The 21,960-nt window shown below is 37.2% G+C and overlaps 1 protein-coding gene and 1 long non-coding RNA gene across 2 annotated transcripts in view; both read left to right on the top strand.

Annotated features, from left to right (window-relative positions):
• The window catches only part of LOC128775274 (translation initiation factor IF-2-like), a 519,737-nt gene extending 509,971 nt beyond the window's left edge, over positions 1–9,766 (top strand). Inside the window, exon 7 of the mRNA XM_053896151.1 lies at positions 9,409–9,766. The gene's annotated coding sequence lies outside the window, so the exon portion shown is untranslated. The remainder of the gene's footprint in view (positions 1–9,408) is intronic.
• Positions 9,767–13,910: 4,144 nt separating this feature from the next.
• LOC109250242 (uncharacterized) lies at positions 13,911–21,568 on the top strand. The gene is made up of 2 exons (XR_002072936.2): positions 13,911–14,193; positions 21,057–21,568. It is a non-coding gene; the product is annotated as an uncharacterized LOC109250242 (long non-coding RNA).
• Positions 21,569–21,960: the final 392 nt, after the last annotated feature.

The following is a 21,960-nucleotide window of genomic DNA, read 5'->3' as shown; positions in this document are numbered from 1 at the left end:
AAAACTGAGATAACCACATAGTTGTATCAAAGGGTAAACAAGGCTCAATACTTGGCTTTACTTGTCTGCATATTTCAGATGAAATTAACTTTTTAATCCTGAGTCACCAGTAAAATTGCTTCTGCTTTGACTTTACTCTGCGTGCTGATGCAGCCAGAACTCCATGCTTCATTCATACATAGAGTCTGGTAGACCATGTTAAACAGAATGCTAGATGGAGCTCTGTGAAACTGGCATACCCTGTACTTATATTAAAATGGATCCACATGCCCTGTGGCAGAATCAGAAAAGCAATGCACACAAATATAAATAAATGGAAGACTTCAAGGCTTGTTTATGTAACTACGTTCTAGTATATGTATGAAGCATTGCAATTAGGAAAACTTGGCTTGTCAAAACTGGTCATTTAAAATTTGTTCTCACTTCCTTTTCCCTGTGATTTTTTTTTTTTAGCAATGATTTTTAATCACCTCCTTCACCAAAAATACGTTTAAGTGTCTCTTCAATTCATTTGCACTTTTACTTTCCCAGCTTTTCCTGACAGCTTTTTCTTGTATGTAGCATTAAATAATTCTGCTCTGGTTCCCCTGTATTAACCCTGGGACTGAATTTTGCCTTTACGCACATGCTAACATCGGTAGTATAGTAAACTTTTAGTCGAGTCCTTTAAATAAGATTTGAGCCTATTATGAGAACAGTGCATGCATTTAAACAATGATTTGTCCACCAATTTCTGTATTTCAAAAACTTTCCTGAGAATACTCAATTTTCCAAACCTCCACTGTTAAATCCCCTGTTTCCAATGAGGCTAAAATGGAAATAGGTTCCCAATTAAATGTTTCCCTTTACTGCATCTCCATCCTCAAGCCCCGTCTCTTTCATTTTCTGTTCAGTCCAGCAGTGGACACTCTATTGAAAGTAGGAATCAGGCAAATGCCTTAGGAAAGTGCAGTCTCTCTCTCCTCTCCTCCCCCTTTGATGAGATAACCTAGTAAATCCGGGTTGCTTTCTCTAATGCAGTTCTGCTCTATGCTGATGGTTTTGCAGATTTTCCCACAATATCCTCCAAATCCTTTTCTGGGTGTATGTTCTGCATAATTGGCTCCTTGATCCTGTGCTTCTCAGTTTGTATCTTTGTACCTGAACTGCATTTAGCATCCCCTGCTTTAATCACCCACAATTCAAATCCTTTTCAATCTGCTAATATTGCACCTTATTATTTGCTAAGACTTCAATTTTAGTATCACTAGCAAATTCAATGATCTTTTCTCCTCTGAACATGTCCCCAAATATGTGGGCCTTATTCCCAGAGCTCTGGAAAGCTTGCTGTTTCTAACCCTCTTCGAAGCTGAATTTGCCATCTATGACTGCCTTTCGTCTACTACTCTTAAATTAGTTTTCCGCTGCAATATGCTATTTTACCTCCTGTTCCCTGGGTCTGCCTCAGATATAAATCTCTGATGTGAAACCTTGTCAAATGTTTTTTGAAAACAATTTTTTCCTTATCTATTGAGGCAGTTGTGCTGTCCAAGAGCTGTGGACAATTAGAGAAATATGGTCTCCCATGTGTGAGTCCATCTTGACGATCTCGAAGCAATCTTGCTTGGATTCTCTATTTACATTCAGAGAAATCCAAGCAGTCTCTTAAAGAAGACAGATAAAGCAAGCAATAAGCTTTTTCTGTTTTATTTTCTTGAACTTTTAGAAACAGAAGACTAAAGTCCAATTTTTCTGTCTTTTCTAGGGACTACTATATGTTGATAACATGGGCTTTGTCGCACAGGCTCAAATGTGGGGCAGAGTGTAGAGATGTGCAGTGTAGAAGTTTTGTGCACACACAGGGTGTGGCCTGCCAAGGCAGTCTGGGCAGACTGATGTTACAGTGACATTGGCAATAACTGACTAGACTTTGTTAAACATTTACTATATGCTCTGTTCTAAACCATTGACATTCTTTAACTTAAGAACATTATTTTGAAATAAATACAGACTTTCAGAAAAACTTTGAAAATAATACAGAGAATTCCTGTATATCTTTGACCCAGCTTGCCTAGCTTCAGCATCTTGCATAATCTAAGCACGATCATTGACACTTGGAAATTAACATGGGTGTAATACTATCAACTAAACTGCAGACAATGAACATGTTTACAAGTTTGTCCGCTCATGTCCTTTTTTCTGCGGTTAGTTGTTGTGCCTTTGGAGTCTTCTTCAATCTGTGACAATTCCTTGCCTCTCCCTGTCTGGTCTGTGACAATCTTTTCTTATCTCTTATAATTGACACTTTTGAAGAGTACTAGTCTGGTATTTTGTAGAATATCCTCTAATTATTTTTTTTCCCGATGTTTTCTTATGACTACTTTAAGATTATACATTTTTTTGGCAATAATACCACGGAAATGATATGACCTTCTCAGTGAGTTTCATCAGGGGATGATGCTAGCCTTGATCATTTGATAAGATGGTGTCTGCCAGGCTTCTCTACAGTAAAGTTACTATTTTTCCTTTTGCAATGAATAAATATTGGGGGTATATATTTTGAGATTATGAAAATACCATGTTTCCCCTCATACTTCTGCCCACCAATTTTAGTTTGCATCAGTAGAACTTATTTATAACAACTATTACCCTAGTGGTTGGCCATTGATGACTTCAACTTCCCTCTTTTCTTCCACATTTATTAACTGGAATTCTTCTGTTAGGAAGAGATTTTCTTTCTCCTCTATTTATTTATTTACTTATATGATTTTATACCTACATGAATATGAAGTCGTGGATATTTATTTCAAGGACGATATACATGAGGGTCTCCAAAGAATTCACCAACATAAAAATATATTGCTAATTATGTGTGAAAACATTGGCAATGCCTATTTAGAAGAAAATAAGTCTAAAAAATATGCCTGGACAGGTATTCAGCGTGAACCGATTGTGTGATGGATCTTGCCAGAACTTTCCCAACAACCACTAGATTTGCCTCATTGGGTTTAAAACAAAAAAGCATCATTATTTCTGTGTCTTCCCTCATGAAATGTAGGGTTGAAGAAAAGTAAAACAGATATGTATAGATTTAGTATTGGAGATGATTGAGTAGCTGATAATTCTAATAGTTCAGGAACAGAACTGGTAGCAGGATGTGATAATGGAAAGAAACAAAAGAATTGCCTACAAGCTGTCGATGAAGGAAGTCAAGTCTGGGAAATGGGATGTACGGGCACAGAGCAGAGGAAATTGAAACTGATAGAGGGATGATGGAATACCTCTGCCAAATACACTTTGCCCACCCAAGGCTGTCATTAACAAGTTGCTGACACAGCCACAGAACTTATTCCTGATGCACCACAGCTTGGTAATCAACAAAACTAATCCCTGGAGTGTAGGACTGAGGGTATTGATATAATTTCTGTCCCTGTCATACCTAGCTCAGAACTGGCGCAAGCCTGGGCCTACAGGTCTGTCTGCCAACATACCCAGTGCAGGGAGCAGAAGACAAAGGCAAGAGAAATGAAATAGATGGCAGAAAATCAGCATTTTACCACAATCTTTTCATGGACAGCATCTATCCAATGGATATTCATTATTCTATATATCCCTTCATTTCTTTGATAAATATTTATGGAATGCATACCATATTCCAAGCATTGTGCTAAGCTCTGAGAGCCCAAAGGTAAACACGCGATGATCCCTGCTCTCACGAGGTATTTGTAATCTTCAGCTTCTCGCTAAGCCCCTGTTTGAGAGCTGCTGCTTCCAATTTATTCATTCATCAAGGAAAAAATATATGTAATGAAGATCTGCAATGATTCCTGCACTGGGCTACACCATGGAGATATACAGATAAAAGACTTTGTACTTGTTCTAAAAGAGTTCATGGGTGGATCTGATAAACTAAACACCGTTGTGATAATGGTGTGATAAGTGGCACGCTGGAGAAGTGCACAAGGTCTGGGGCAACAAATGGAAGAGGCACCTAACTTAGACCAGAAATGTCAAGGTTTCTTAACAGCAAAGTCACTGGCTTGAGTCATGAAGGGAAGCAAAGGTTTGCAAGATAAGTAGGTATAGAGAGGATGGCAATTCTGGGATGCAAGAGGCAGTAAAGCTTGTTTAGTATAGAAATGCAAGTCACAGAGTGTGACTGAATTATAAAGTTCAAGGAGGAAAGAGGTAAAATATGAGAGTGGAGAAGCAGGCAGAAGCCAGATAACAAAGCATCTTGGAAAATATTCTATAGTTTAAATTCTATCCTGAAGGCCACAAGAAGCTATTTAAGCAAAAGAGGTGACTAAATCAGGTTTAGATTTTGAGCAATCATTTTGGAAGCAGTGTAAAGAATAGATTTGAGAGACGTAAAACAATAGACAAGGAGGTAATAAAGGATGCCATTAAAATAAATCAGGCAAGACTTCTGGGTATATGTTCAAAGGAAATGAAAACAGGATATTGAAGAGATATCTGCACCCTCATGCTCATTGCAGCATTATTCACAATGGCCAAGACATGGAAACAACCTAAGGGTCTGTCAGTGGATGAGTGAATAAAGAAGACGTGAGATGATAGGTAGATAGATAGACAGATAGGTAGATAGATAATAGATAGATATCCTATTGTATGTTATTCAGCCACGAAAAGGAAGGAAATCCTGCCATTTATAACAACATGGATGGACCCTTAAGGGATTATGCTAAGTGAAATCAGCTAGACAGAGAAAGACCAGTACAGCATAGTATCACTTATAATATGGGATCTAAATAAAAAGCCAAACTCAGAAAGAGAGAGTAAAATAGTGGTTTCCAGGGGCTAGAAAGTGGGGGAAATAGGAAAAAGGTTTGTAAAAAGGTACAGACTTTCAGCTATAAAACAAATGAAGTCTGAGGCTCTAATGCATAACGTGGTGACTGTAGTTGATAACACTGCATTATGTAATTTAAATTTGCTCGGAGAGTAGAACTTAAAAAAAGAAAAAGTTAAATACATGAAGTGGTGGATGTGTTAATTAAGCTACATTGGCAGAGAAATCCTTTCACAATATAATCATGTATCAAATCATCATGATGTACACTTGAAATATTTTACAACTTTACTTGTCCATTATACCTCAATAAAGCTGAAAAGTTAATAAGTTATATACAGTGCTAATGTACCTACAGGGAATACATGAAGAACAAATAAATAATATTTTAAAATTAAAAAATAAGCATATCAGGCAAGAAATGCTTAAATAAAGTATATGGAAGCCAATGAAAATGATAATACCACAACCCAAAACCTCTGGGACGCAGCAAAGGCAGTCATAAGAGACAAGTATATAGCAATCCAGGCCTTCCTAAAGAAGGAACAAAGATCTCAGATACACAACCTAACTTTATGCCTTAAAGAGCTGGAAAAAAAAAACCAGCAAATAAAACGCAAAACCAGCAGAAGACAGGAAATAACAAAGATTAGAGCAGAAATTAGTGCTATCAAAACCAAAATAAACAGTAGAACAGATCAATGAAACCAGAAGCTGGTTCTTTGGAAGAATTAACGAAATTGATAAACCACTAGCCAGTCTGATCAAAAAGAAAAAGGAAAGGACCCAAATAAATAAAATCAAGAATGAAAGAGGAGAGATCACAACCAACACAGCAGAAATAAAAACAATAATAAGAGAATATTACGAGCAATTATATGCAAATAAAATGGGTGATCTGGAAGAAATGGACAAATTCCTAGAAATTATACACTATCAAAACTTAAACAAGAAGAAATAGAAAATTTGAACAGACCCATAACCAGTAAGGAAATCGAATTAGTAATCAAAAATCTGCCAAAAAAAAACAAAACAAAACAAAACAAAAAACAAACAAACAAACAAACAAAAAACAAGAGTCTAGGGCCAGATGGCTTTCCAGGGGAATTCTACCAAACTTTCAAGGAAGAGTTAACACCTATTCTCTTGAAGTTGTTCCAAAAAATAGAAATGGAAGGAAAACTTCCAAACTCATTCTATGAAGCCAGCATTACCTTGATTCCAAAACCAGACAGAGACCCCACTAAACAGGAGAACTCTAGATTAATTTCCCTCATGAACATGGATGCAAAAATCCTCAACAAGATATTAGCCAACTGGATCCAACAATGCATTAAAAAATTATTCACCACGACCAAGTGGCATTTATACCTGGGATGCAGGGCTGGTTCAATATCTGCAAAACAATTAACATGATTCATTACATCAATAAAAGAAAGGACAAGAACCATATAATCCTCTCAATAGATGCAGAGAAAGCATTTTACAAAATACATCATCCTTTCTTGATAAAAACCTTCAAGAAAGTAGGGATAGAAGGATCATACCTCGAGATGATAAAAGCCATATGTGAATGACCCAATGCTAACATCCTCAATGGGGAAAAACTGAGAGATTTCCCTCTAAGGTCAGGAACAAGACAGGGATGTCCACTCTCGCCACTGCTTTTCAACAGTGTTGGAAGTCTTAGCTTCTGCAATCAAACAACACACAGAAATAAAAGGCATCCAAATCATCCAGGAGGAAGTCAAACTTTCACTCTTCATAGATGACATGATACTCTATATGGAAAACCCTAAAGATTCCACCAAAAAACTGCTAGCACTGATTCATGAATTCAGCAAAGTTGTAGGATATAAAATCAATACACAGAAATCCGTTGCATTCTTATACACTAACAATGAAGTAACAGAAAGAGAAATCAAGGAATTGATCCCATTTACAATTGGACCAAAAACCATAAAATACCTAGGAATAAATCTAACCAAAGAGGTGAAAAATCTATACACTGAAAACTATAGAAAGCTTATGAAAGAAATTGAAGAAGACACAAAGAAATGGAAAAAGATTCCACCCTCCTGGATAGGAAGAACAAATATTGTTAAAATGTTGATACTACCCAAAGCAATCTACATATTCAATGCAACCTCTACCAAAATAACACCAGCATTCCTCACAGAGCTAGAACAAACCATCCTAAAATTTGTATGGAACCAGAAAAGATTCCAAATAGCCAAAGCAATCTTGAAAAGGAAAACCAAAGCAGGAGGCATCACAATCCCGGACTTCAAGCTATACCACAAAGCTGTAATCATCAAGACAATATGGTACTGGCACAAGAGCAGACACTCAGATCAATGGAACAGAATAGAGAACCCAGAAATGGACCCACAAATGTATGGCCAACTAATCTTTGACAAAGCAGGAAAGAATATCCAATGGAATAAAGACAATCTCTTCAGCAAGTGATGCTGGGAAAACTGGACAGCAACATGCAGAAGAATGAACCTGGGCCACTTTCTTACACCATACACAAAAATAAAGTCAAAATGGATGAAAGACCTAAATGTAAGACAGGGAGCCATCAAAATCCTCAAGGAGAAAGCAGGCAAAAACCTCTCTGATCTTGGCCGTAGCAACTTCTTACTCAACACGTCTCTGGAGGCAAGGGAAACAAAAGCAAAAATGAACTACTGGGACCTCATCAAAATAAAAACCTTCTGCACAGCAAAGGAAACAATCAGCAAAACTAAAAGGCAACCGACAGAATGGGAGAAGGTATTTGCAAACAACATATCAGATAAAGGGTTAGTATCCAAAATCTATAAAGAACATATCAAGCTTAACACCCCAAAAAACAAATAACCCAGTGAAGAAATGAGCAAAAGACATGAATAGACACTTCTCCAAAGAAGACATCCAGAGGGCCAACCGACACATGAAAAAATGCTCAACATCACTCATCATCAGGGAAATACAAATCAAAACCACAATGAGATTACCACCTGACACCTGTCAGAATGGCTAACATTAACAACTCAGGCCACAACAGATGTTGGCGAGGATGCGGAGAGAGAGTATCTCTTTTGCATTGTTGGGAATTCAAGTTGGTGCAGCCACTCTGGAAAACAGTATCGAGGTTCCTCAAAAAACTAAAAATAGAACTACCCTATGGCCCAGTAATTGCACTACTAGGTATTTATCCAAGGGATACAGGTGCGCTGTTTCAAAGGGACATATGCACCCCAATGTGTATAGCAGCACTATCAACAATAGTCAACATATGGAAAGAGCCTAAATGTCCATCGATGGACGAATGGATAAAGAAGATGTGATATATATATACACACAATGGAGTATTACTCGGCAATCAAAAAGAATGAAATCTTGCCATTTGCAACTACATGGATGGAACTGGAGGGTATTATGCTAAGTGAAATTAGTCAGTCAGAGAAAGACAAATATATGACTTCACTCATATGAGGACTTTAAGAGACAAAACAGATGAACATAAGGGAAAGGAAACCAAAATAATATAAAAACAGGGAGGGGGACGAAACATAAGAGACTCTTAAATATGGAGAACAAACGGAGGGTTACTGGAGGGGTTGTGGGAGGGGGGATGGGCTAAATGGATAAGGCGCACTAAGGAATCTACTCCTGAAATCACTTTGCACTAAATGCTAACTAATTTGGTTGTAAATTTAAAAAAAATTAAAAAAAAAGAAATGCCTAAACAAACAAAAAAGGAATAGATTCATAACCATGGCCTTAGAAAGAATGGAATAGATTCCATAATTAGTGAGAGGTCAAGAGATGATAATTGATTGGGCAGTTTCTTATGTTTGACTTAAGAATCAGGGTACTATCAGGGCACCTGGGTGGCTCAGTCAGTTAAGCATCCAACTTCGGCTCAGGTCATGGTTTCACGGTTCATGAGTTCAAGACCTGCGTCAGGCTGTGTGCTGACAGCTCAGAGCCTGGAGCCTGCTTCAGATTCTGTGTCTCCCTCCTTCCCTGTCCCCTACTCCCAGTCTGTGTCTTTCTTTCTCTCTCAAAAATAAACATTAAAAAAAAATTAAGAAACAGGGTACTATTCTCAGAAAGAAGGATAACAAGAGGTGCAGCAAATATAAGTGAGAAATCAAGTTGCTTATATCAAATTAGAGGTGCCTGTAAAAAATAAATCGGGAAATGTTTAGGTAGGAGTCATGATTCTAGCACTCAGGAAAAATGAGCCTGCTGTTGAGATTTCGGGAGTCATTTAGTCAACAAGTGGTCATTTGTCACTTACTGTACGTCAAAATACATGCCAGAATGCTTCTGAATGATCCTGATCCAGTCTATTGCCCTCAAGGAACTTACAGTTCAAGAAATGCAGATGATAGCCAAGCCAGAAAAGTGGGAAACCACTTTTTTCCCCCTCAACTCTTATCTCATGTTATTTCTTACACAGGTCTTTTGGATACTCTAATGTGCATATGAATCACTTGGGAATTTTGTTCAGATGAAACTTGATTTCGCAGAAGGTCTGAAGTAAGGCCTGAGGTTCTCCATTTCTGACAGACTGTCATACAATGAGGCTGGTCTCTGAACCACATTGTTCTTTCCTTCAGGTCACAGGAGCTAAGGATCATCATCAGAGTGAAATATGTCAGAAAACTTAAGTAAGGGAGGGTCTGGCTGCTGGGAAAACAAGTGGAGAGAACCAGTGGCCATAGAAGGGAAACCAGTTCTTGACTGAAGATGACCACTGCGTATTGGGCACCCTGATTTGGCAGGTAATTCTCACCAGACTCCCTGAGCCCGCTCAAAGTCACTTTGGATAATGACTCTACTAAGAAGTGGGATGAATTCTAATAACACCTTTTCTTGGTATAAAGTTTTTAAAATTTAATATGAGGAGCCCAACAAAGAGGTCTGCAAACAGTGCCCTCCACCGTGGGAAGCGCCAGAAACAGAGTCAGAGTTTCACTGTGAACCTCAGGCCTGCGGCTTAGTCACGTCACTTGGGTGGTGTTTGTTCTTTCTCTCTGAAACCTGGTTTCTTATTCTGCCAAAATCTGGTAATGCTTCCTTTCTCACAGAGTGCTGCAAAGACAAAGGATAAGATGCCTACTGAAGGGCCTGAAGGGCAGTGTTTGCTGCTTCTCTTTATTTTATTTATTCTTCCCTTTCTTTGGAGAAAGGCTTTTTTTTCTTTTCTTTTCTTTTTTCTTTTTTTTTTGCTAAACATGATTCCCTGATGCTCTGGGCACATGTGCTCACAATCTGGAAACAGAGTTCTCTCAGAATGGGATTCTCAGACCAGCAGCACTGATGTCATGGCAAGCTTATTGGAAAGGCAATTTCTTGGGCCCAACCTGACCGACCACAGAATTAGAATCTCTGGGGATGGGGCTTAGGAAAATGTGGTACAACAAGTTCTCCAAGCGGTTCTCATGTATATCAAAGTCCAAGAACCACTGCTGTACACGATCCCAACCTCTTACCCCAGTATTTGGGTAACAGGAGACCTCAGAATATTTCCCCCAGCTAAAAGATCAGAGACCCAAACAGGCTTATGACATAGACCTCATTACATCCTTCCCAGCGTTCACGTCCTGTGATCAAAGGCCAAGGGGACCAGAACTTCGCCAAATTCTGTCACCCAGGTAAATGTTATTAAATCAAATTTTATTTTCAGGGAATCTGACAATCACAGTTTACACACTTAGATATAAAAAAGATTCCCCTTCGTATTTGTGAGATTTAATCAGAGGTCTCAGAGAAGAAAAATAACTCTGGTAAGTGGCTGATCTGAGGTTTGAATCAACACTCTGACTCCAGTTTTTTTCCTGCTACTTAGAAAAGATTCTTGATAATAGCTTCCAAAGTTGAATCCCACCCTTTTTTCCCCCAAAGATGTCTCTTAAAAAATCAATGCATTCTGTGGACCAAACTGTATATGGTGCTCGTTTTGAGAGCCTGTACAATTTGGGCTATCTTCAGAAAAATCTCTTAGCTTTATAGAAATTATCGTGCACACATCGCATTTTTCCTCTAAATTAGCAAAAGATCTTCTAATGGCTCAGTCACCAAAAACAAACAAACAAAAAAACAATATATGTCAGAAAAATGAAAAGCTATTGTTCTCCCTTGGCCACGGCAGTATTGCATAATAAGCACAGGGACAATAGAGAATTCTCCAGAAAGTCCTGCAGATTCCTGCATAGAGACAGGCCAAACCATTACCCAGTATTAAAACTATAATCCTAGGCTACCTTTAAAATATATTTCAACTTCACTGCTGTGATAAACAAAACTCTGTTTTAAACAAGCCACCAAACTCCTAATGCATAATAAGGAAAGTATTTAAGGAAAGAGTCTGTAAGACTTTTGTGTAAATGGTTCTCTCTGTCTCTCTCTCTCTCACACACACACACACACAAACACAATACACTGTCCCTTTCTCTTTCTCTCTCACATACACACACAGTCTTTCTCTCACACGTACTCACCCACACACTCATAAGTGCACTCACATACATAGACCATCACTAAAAGGAAAAATTACCAATTATTTTCTCCTCACAAGATTAAATTCACTTCCAGTCTTTTTAAAAAAAAATTGTTTTTAACGTTTATTTATTTTTGAGACAGAGAGAGACAGAGCGAGACAGAGCATGAACGGGGGAGGGTCAGAGAGAGGGAGATACAGAATCTGAAACAGGCTCCAGGCTGAGCTGTCAGCACAGAGCCTGACGCAGGGCTCGAACTCACAGACTGCGAGATCATGACCCGAGCCGAAGTCGGTCGCTTAACCGACTGAGCCACACAGGCACCCCTTCATTTCCAGTCTTAAGGCAATAGAAAGGGGTTGAAAACTTCTTCAGAGATCAGTGAAATCTTTCAAGATTCCTTATGATTGAGGAACTGAATGCTTTTAAGGCTAACGAATTCTCAGTTTTGCAAGCATATGGAAGCAGAAAACACCTGGGGTGGTTTAGATATTTGGTAAAACAGAGGATTGAGATCGTTTAATACCTTGTATCATAGTCATTGAGTATCGTATGCATGTAATATTTTACATTGTTCTTAGGTTTCTAGAACACAAGTGATCATCTTTACATAATAAAATATAATATTTCAAATTATAAATTTTATCCATGTGTTTTATTAACCAATTTATATATAATCTTGACAATTAAAACAATTAACATATATGTTTTTACTTTGAGAGTACTATATATATATGTATGTATGTATATATATGTTTATATATGTATATGTATGTGTGTGTGTGTGTGTGTGTGTATATATATATATATATGTATTTCATTTCAAACCTCACACCTAAGTTACTTTTAGCCAGTCATATTATCACCACTTTACATATGAGCAAATTAAAGCAAAAAGGGATTAGGTGAATTTTCTACATTTAGAAAAGGAGCTAGTGCTACACTAGGGCTATAGCTCAGGTTGCCTGGGCTCCCGTTTTCAACGTCATTATCCCTACATACTGTCAAATTACGTGAAGACTTTTGGTATGCATACTGCTGCACACACCAGTCAGAATTGTGTTCTGTTGTAACTTTAATCGTTTCAGACAATCTTTAATTCCTGAGGTCAATTGCATCCTATATTGGTTAAGAGTAAGAATCAAATTCAGAAATTTAGACAGATAAAATATACTTGAAGAAGAAGAAGAAGAAGAAGAAGAGGAAGAGGAAGAGGAAGAGGAAGAAGAAGAAGAGGAAGAAGGAAGAGGAGGAGGAAGAGAAGAATCCTAAGGATGCCTGAATATGACACTCAAACCACATTTGAGAACAAAAACGGAGAGGTCACCATCATTACTACCATGTACTCATTGAAGTTAACTTAAACTAAAAATATGACATATCAGCCACTTCTAGATACTGAAAATGAAATCGTTCCAGACTGTAAGGGGCTTCTAATATGAAGTGGATATTAGATAAAATTAGAGGTGCGGAATATACATATTTTAAACAAGCTATAATCAATATTCTATGATGACAATTTGTTTTTGTGGTAGTTATCAGTCCATAGTGATAGCAACTAGATGTCGTGAATGTTTTTCTGCTTCAGTTGAAATAAACAAATTATTAATAAGACACTGCAAATAGAAAAGTTTGTAGATAAATCAAGTAGATGTATTTAATATAAAGATTTAAATCATAGAAAAAGTATGTTTGAGCATTTTAATTCTTTTAGGAATCAAAAGATTAAATAACTAAAACCGTAAGAAAAATATAATGGGCTTCACACGGCATTCTTTCATACCCAATACGCTGCTGTGCTTTTTATGGGAAATTACAGCTGCCAGAGTTAATTTAATTTAATGTAATTTAATTGTTGAATTTGTATTTTGTACACATCATTGGAGGCCCTAAAGCAATGATATGTTTTTCTTTAAATAAATAATTTTTCCTAACAGTTTAAAGAAATGATTGGCTTAAAGGACATTGGTAGGCTATAGAGAACAACGAAAATATGCAAAGTATCATGCGGAAAGATTTCTCTGACACCAATTCACCAATGAAAGCACTGAAATAATTAAGTAGTCTCTTTTTCTCTTTTATAAAAATGTAATTGAATCTTAAATTCTCACCAAATACAAATGCCACAGTTACAGAGCTTGGAACAGATGTTATATGCCCTTCACAACTAGCCTTCCTTTTTAAAAAGAATTTTTTTTTAAGTTTATTCATTTATTTCAAAAGAGAGAGAGAGTTCCAAGCAGGCCCCACACTGTCAGCGAAGAGCACACCAGAGCCTGACTTATGGCTCGAACTCATGAACCATGAGATCATGACCTGAGCCGAGATCAATTATATTTAAGATATATTTTAAAAATTATATATTTTTATGTATTTTATCTATTTACATATAAAATCATATATTTTTAAAATTCTTACTGTGTTTTGGGAACCATATACTTATTTAATCATCATTACATACTAGTATAAGCAACATCATTATTTGCATTTTATCAATGGGAAAACCAAGGCAAGCAAAGTTAATAACTTGCCCAAAGTCACACACAAAGTAAAGGCACGATTTTAATTCCCTCCTTGGTTATGATTAACCTGAACTGATTTTTTTCAGTTGCCATACCTTGGTCTTTGTGCTGAGTTCTATGCAGGCATTCATTGAGCCATCCGTGACCAAACTTGATTGTATACACACTTGCATACAAAACTCATGCCAAACTCTGCTCTCATGTTTCCTCTCCTGACAGCAGGTTTGCTTTGGTATCCAGACTTTCCCTTTCAGCCAAACGTTCATCCCTTCTCAGAAGCAGAAGGAAACTGAATTTCCTCTCCCCTATGTTTATGACTGAGGTGACTTGGTGGACCTGAATAGACATTTTCCAAAGAAGACATACAAATGAACAACAGGTACGTGAAAAAATTATCAACATCACTAATTATCAGGGAAATGTCAATCAAAGCCACAATGAGATGGTACTTTATACCTGTTAGAATGGAACTATCAAAAGCAGAAGAGTTGGAGAGAATGTAGACAAAAGGGAACCCTCGTTGGATGTGGGGATGTAAACTGGTGCAGCCACTATGGAAAATAGTATAGAGGTTCCCCCCAAATTAAAAATGGAACTACCATGTGACCAGGAAATCCCATTTCCAGGTATATTTCTGAAGGAAATATAATGATTATCTTCAATACACAGCTGCACCCCCATGTTCATTGAAGCATTATTCACAATAACTGGGACATGGAATAAACCTGTGTCCATGATAAGAAATATGTGATATAGAAAGAAATTAGAATATTATTAAAGATAGAAATTCTCCCTTTTGTGGCAACATAAATGGACCTTGAGGGCATCATGCTAGGTGATATAAGTCAGACAGAGAAGGACAAATGCTGTATGATCTCACTTATATGTAAAATCTAAAAAACAAACAAATGAACTTATAGTAATGAGGAAAAGACAAGCAGTTGCCAGGGGTGGGAGGACAGGGGAAAGGAGAAGATGTTGGTCAAAAGGTGCAGACTTCCAGCTGTACAATAATTTCTGGACATCTAATATACATTATAGTAACTATAGTTAACAATTCTGTAAGGTAAACTTGTATTATATATGCTGTATTGTATACTTATATTGCTTAGAGAGTAGTACTTAAATGTACTCACCACACACACATAAAAGGTAATTATGTTAGATGATAGAACTGTTAACTAACCTTATTGTGATAATCATTTTGCAATATATATATGTATATATGTATATATATATGCATCAAATCATCACATTGTACACCTTAAACTTACACAATGTTATATGTCAATTATATTTCAATAAATCTTGAAAAAATAAAAACATGTGTAAGTAAAACATAGATGCCAACATCAAGTTGACAGAGATGTTAGAATAATCTGACAAAACTTAAAAGCAGCAATGATAGAATTGATTCAATGAAAAATTACAAAAACACTTGAAAGAGATAAAAAGGAGAGATAAACACATCTAGAGTTGTCATTGGATATTTCAACATTCCTCACTCAAAAAGTGCTAGGACAACTAGGCAGAAAATCAGCAAGGATGCTGAACTCAAAAACAGTATCTACCAACAGGAGCTAATTGACATTATTGAGCACTCCATTCAACAACATTAGAATACTTGCTCTTTTCAAGTGCCCATAGAACATACACCAAGATAAGTATACTTCTTATGCTATCAAAAAACCTCAACAGTTTAAAATAAATTGAAATCGGGGGCGCCTGGGTGGCTGTCGGTTGAGTGTCCGACTTCGGGTCAGGTCACGATTCCGCAGTCCGTGAGTTTGAGCCCCGCGTCGGGCTCTGGGCTGATGGCTCAGAGCCTGGAGCCTGCTTCCGATTCTGTGTCTCCCTCTCTCTCTGCCCCTCCTTCGTTCATGCTTTGTCTCTCTCTGTCTCAAAAATAAACATTAAAAAAAATAATAAAATAAAATAAAATAAATTGAAATCATACACAGCATGTTTTCTGTCCCAATGAAATCAAACTAAAAAACTGTAATAGAAAGATAATAAGAAATTCTCCAAACATCTGGAAACTAAACAACTCCTTTTCATTGGTCAAAAGAAATTGGTCCATTGGTCAAGAGAAATTGGTCTAAGGGGAAATAAAAACAAAACAAAAACTTCAAACTGGATGAAACTAAAAACACAGCATATCAAAATTGTTGCAATGCAGAGAAAGCAGTGGCAAGAGACAAATGTATCAAAACAAATGCATACGATAAAAAAAAAGAAAATAAATCAATAGTCTTAGCAGCCACCTCAAAAACTTAAAAAGTAGAGTAAAATACACATGAAGCAAGTAGAAGGAAGAAAGTAATAAATACAAAAGGATAAATCGATGAAATTGAAAGCCAAAATATAATTGAAAAGATAGATGAAACAAAAAGCTAGTTATTTTAAAAGATCAATAAAATTGATAATTTAGCAAGTCTAAGAAAAAAAAGAGAAGAGACAAATTATAAATATCACAGATGAAACAGGGGATATCACTATAGACTTGCAGACAGCAAAAGGATAAGAAGGAAACCCCACAATAACTCTATACATATAAATTTGATACCTTAAATGGAATGGACCAATTCTCAAAAAAAAAAAAAAAAAATCTACCACAACTCTCCCAACACAAAATACATAGTTTGAAGCCATACAACTATTAAGAAAATTGAATTCATTATTTAAAAACTACAAAAAATGATAATTCTAGGACTTGATGTTTCCACTGGAGATTGCTACTAAATGCTTAAAGAAGAATCAACACCACACAAAAAAAACAGATTGATGGTCTCCAGAGATGAAGGTGATGGGGAGGTGGGCAAAATGGTGAAGATAATCAAAAGATACAAACTTCCAGTTATACAATAAATAAGTCACAGGGATGTAATATATAGTATGGTGACTGTAATTAATTATACTGTATTATATATTTGAAAGTTGCTGAAAAAAGTACATCTTAAAAGTTCTCATCACAAGAAAAACAGTTTGAAACTATATGGTAAATGATGGTAATTAGATTTATTGTGATGATCATTTTACGATGTATAAAATATTGAATCATTATGTTGTATACCTAAAACTAATATAATGTTCTAGTTCAATTATATCTTAATTAAAAAAACATAAATTTTACAGAATTTCTTTAAGGAAATAGAAGAGAAGGGAACACTTTCCAACTCTTTTTACGAAGCTATATTACCGTTAGCAAACAGTGTACAAAAATAGAGAACCTCATGAAAACCATAGAAAACCAATATGCTCCATTGAATATTTAACAAAATAGTATCAAACAGAATGCATCAATATATGAAAAGAATTAAACACCGTAACCAAATGGGGTTTATTCCAAGGTTACCAAAATGGGTCAATATAATCCAACAGTCATTTTAACAGACTGAAGAAGAAAAACTCTATGATCATATCAATCGATAAAGAAAAAAAAATTTTTGACAAAATACAATACCCATGATAAAAACTCTTAGAAAAATAGGGATAGAGAGAAATTTCCTCAATTTGAAAAGAACATGCATAAAAAATCCCTACAGCTAACATTATACTCAGTGGTAATGACATATTCAATGCTTTCTAAGACCAGGAATAAGGCAAGGATGTGCTTTCTTACCACTCTCTTCCAACATAGTCCTGTGAGTTTTAGCCAGTACAATAAAGCAAGAAAAGGAAGTAAAAGGTATACAGTTGAAAAGGATGAAAGGAAATTGTCCCTATTTGCAAATGACATGATTGTGTATGTAGAAATCCAAAAGAATCTTTAAAAGACTCCTGGAACCACTAAGTAAGTTTTGCAAGTTCAAAGAACACATGATAAAACATAAAATTCAATTGTATTCTCATATACTAACAATGAATGTGTAGATACCAAAATTAAAAAATATTTACAACCACTAAAAAATAATAAATGGAACGCTTAAGTATAAATCTAACAAAATATTCTCAAACTCATATGCTAAAAACTATACAACATTGGCAAAAGAAAATGTTTAAATATCTAAGTAAATGGAGAATCGTATGGTGATCATGGATTGAAGGATTCAACACAGTAAATATATCAGTAATTCCTAAATCAATATACCGGTATAAATCACTTCCTATCAACACCCCAGCAAGACTTTTGTAGCTACAAGGCTTTTATAAAATTTATATAGAAGGGTAAAAAAGCTAGAAAAGCAAAACAATTTATAGAAGAAGAAAAAATTGGGAGGAATTAGTCTACCTGATTTCAAGACTTATTTTATAATTACAATAATCAAAACTGCAATGTATTGGCAGAGGGATAACCATTTGGATCAATGGAACTCAGAAACAGACCCACACAGATATGTTCAACTGAGTTTTGACTAAGGTGTAAAAGTAATTCTTTGGAAGATGGCCTTTTTAACAAATTGTGCTAGAGCAATCATACATCCATAGACAAAGAGAAAGAAGAGAAGAGGAGAGAAGAGAAGGGGAGAGGAGGGGAGAGAAAAGAGAAGAAAAGAAAAAAGAAAAGAGAAAAAGAAAAGAAAAGAGAAAAGAAAAGAAAAGAAACACTTCAATCTAAGTCTCAGGTCTAATTTTAAAAAATGCAAAATGTTGGGGCACCTGGGTGGCTCAGTCAGTTAAGCATCTGACTTCGGCTCAGATCATGATCTCACAGTTGTGGGTTAGAGTCATGCGTCAGGCTCTGTGCTGACAGCTCGGAGCCTGGAGCCTGCTTCGGATTCTGTGTCTCCCTCTGTCTCTGTCCCTCCCCTGTTTGCACTCTATCTCTGTCTTCCAAAAATAAACAAACGTTAAAAGTGTTTTTAAAACAAAATGCAAAATGTTAACACTATAAACCTTTTTGAGAAAGAACATAGGAGAAAACTCCTCAGGATCCACAACTAAGCACGGAGCTTACGTAACCTTGAAAATCCATAAAAGGAAAAATTGACACGTTGAAAAATTTTGCTCCATGAAAGACCTTGTTTAGAGGCTGAAAAGACAAGCTACATACTGGGAGAAAATATTTGCAAGCCCTGTATCTGATAAAGGGCTAGCACCTAGAGTACATTAAAAAAAAAACAACTCTCAAAACTCAACGGTAAAAACGAACAATACAATTAGAAACTGAACAAAAAACTTGAACAGACATTTCACTGAAAACAAGCACATGAAAAGATAATCAACATCATTAGCCAGTAATGAAATGCAAATTAAAACCACAATGAGTTATCATTACACACCTATTGGTATGGCAAAAACTAAAAAGAAAAAAAAAACTAAAAAAAAAAAAAAATAGTGACAACACCAAAAGCTGGTGAGGATGCACAGAAGCTGGATCACTCACACATTATTGGTAGGAAGGCACGATACAGCCGCTCTGGAAAACAATTTATCAGGTTCTTAAACTCATCATGCAGCTACTATACAACCTGGCTTGTATCCTAGAGGAACAATGATTTAGGGTCACACAAATACCTGTATATGAATGTTTAGAAGCTTAATTCAGAATAGCCAAAAACTGTAAACAACCCAGATGTCCTTCAGTGGGTGAATGATGAAAGAATCTGTGGTATGTTCATATCACGAATATTATTTGGGAATAAGAAGGAACAAACTATTGACATGTGCAACTTGGATGGAATTCCAGAGAATTATGTTGAGGGAAAAAGCCATTCCCCAAAGGTTATATACAGTATGACTCCATTATATAACAGACTTGAAATGACAAAGTTATAGAAACCCTTAGAGGACAGGTTAGTGTCGCTAAAGGGTAAGAAAGAGTGAGCAGGGGAGACTGGGTGTAGCTACAAAATGGCAGCCTGAAGCATCTGGTGAGGGTGGATCTTCTGCATCGTGACCACCAATGCCGCTATCTTGGTTGTGGTATTGCTTTATAGGTTTGCAAGATGTCATCACTAGGGGAAGCTGCATAAAAAGCACATGAGCTCTTTCTGTAAAACTTTGTGTGCCTTTACAGTTATCTCAAAATGTCAAAGTTTCTTTAAAAGAAAGTCAGCTATGGGGCGCCTGGGTGGCTTGGTCGGTTGGGTGTCTGACTTCAGCTCAGGTCATGATCTCTCGGTTCCTGAGTTTGAACCCTGCGTCAGGTTTTGTGCTGACATTTCGGAGCCTGAAGTCTGCTTTGGATTCTGTGTCTCCCTCTCTCTCTCTGTTCCTTCCCTGCTTGCACTCTGTCTCTGTCTCTGTCTCTGTCTCTGTCTCTCTCTCTCAAAAATAAAGATTAAAAAAAAAAAAAGAAAGTCAGATAGTCAAATTATGAGGACACCCAGGGACTGAGGCACTGCCAGGTCCTGTCAGCCTGCCAATCCCACACCCCGGTGATGCCTTGCAAACACCTCTCTAAAACACATCTCTGACACCCTCGTGGTGCTCCAGGCATTTGACTCAGACATCTGGTCATAAAGCCTCTCATCCTATGCTTCCCAGAGCCGCCTAGCTTCTGGCCTTCTGATTTGTCTTTCTGTTTATAATTTCAAATCATTTCTTTATTCTGCCAATTAAACCCCTTGTCTGTCTTTAGTCATTCGCTGATTTCCTGGAAAAACAAGCTCTTTCTCCTGTTGCCTAACTGTAGCCATTAGGGTCCCCCTGGCCACGGGGAGGGAAAGGTCCCCAGTGTTCCAGCTAGTAGGTGAGGCTGTGTGTCCTGGGGGAGGGACTATAGAACTGAAACTGACTGAGATGCAGTAACCGAAGATTTGAAAGTGAGGTATTTTCTCCCTGCTTGCTCTTCATGAATCTTCCCATTTCTGTGGTTAGAAGGATTTTTGAACAAGACAGTGGCTTACGCTCTGCACCAGATCCGGGCAACCCAATGTTTCCTTTTCCTCAAATCATCCATGTTCCTTCTCCATCCAAAACCAAAGCTAAAAAAACAAACAATAAGCATAAGGACAGAACGTGAGATTTTCCAATGTAATCTATTAAGTGTCATACTGTTAAAAACGTGAAAGCCTCTCTTAGAACACAAACAAATAAACCCCATAGTCTCTCTTTCATTAACCTTCAGTAATGGATAGAGATACTCCCTAAATTGATGCCCTGATCTCTGGCCTGATCTATGTGAATGTACATCACATTCATTGTGACTGAGGGGAGGCATAGACATCCCGATTCTGTTGGCTTTATTTAAAACGATAAAAATATACAGAGCAAAAGTACCTGTGCTCTGACATCAGTCATTACCAACAAAGGTTCTCACTGAGGTTATCCCAACGAATGTCATTTTTTTTTTTCCAGACGGCCCATGATGTTGCAGAGAGAACAGCTGCACACACTATACATCTTGGCTGCACTAGAACAGGCTTCTCGGGAAGGAGAATTGGATGCCAGAGCCCTTGAACTGCACGATAGCTGATCTCGGAAGAAGAAGAGGCGGTTTCCTCCGCTCAGCCCCGCTCCATCAAGCTCCTCACCTCTGTGCACAAACCACCAGCCTTCCCTGGCAGGCTCTCACTTCTTCAGCCTGATTGGGATGCAGGCGCTGTTCTGAGCCTGCTCTTTGGGCATGTTTTATTTCCTACCGCTACAGCCAACCCGTCACTGAATTTACTCTGGTAAGAAGCAATTGTAAAATCAACTCATGTGGGACAAACGAAGTGGGAGAAATGGCGGAGCTCCTTTGAAAACCACCTCTGGGCAGAAAGGTTCAAAGGTCAGGAAAAAGAGCAGACACCCCAATAGTCAGTGTCCAAAATACCTTCTTTGGATTTCTGCTGAAATCAGAGGCAGTTTTTAAAATAAGTCCAGCGGGGGAATGAATAAATAAATAAATAAATAAAATAAAATAAAATAAAATAAAATAAAATAAAATAAAATAAAATAAAGTCCAGCGAGGGGCACCTGGGTGGCTTAGTCGGTTGGGCGTCCGACTTCAGCTCAGGTCATGATCTCGCGGTTTGCGAGTTCGAGCCCCGCGTCGGGCTCTGCGCGGACAGCTTGGACCCTGGATCCTGCTTCAGATTCTGTATCTGCCCCTCCCACGCTCGTGCTCTGTCGCTCTCTGTCTCCCAATAATAAGTAAACACTAAAAACAAATTTTAAAGTAAGTCCAGCAATTGTCCTGGGCATTTCTTCCATCCCCTCCCTCCAACGTCTCTCCCACCGTCTTTAATTGCATCAAATCCCATTCTCCAATTTTTCA

This window comes from Panthera pardus, unplaced genomic scaffold, assembly GCF_024362965.1.
Source record: "Panthera pardus isolate Hobbes unplaced genomic scaffold, ASM2436296v1 HiC_scaffold_7, whole genome shotgun sequence".
NCBI classification, from domain to species: domain Eukaryota; kingdom Metazoa; phylum Chordata; class Mammalia; order Carnivora; family Felidae; genus Panthera; species Panthera pardus.
The sequence above is the reverse complement of the archived record's forward strand: the minus strand, read 5'-3'. Positions and strand labels throughout refer to the sequence as shown.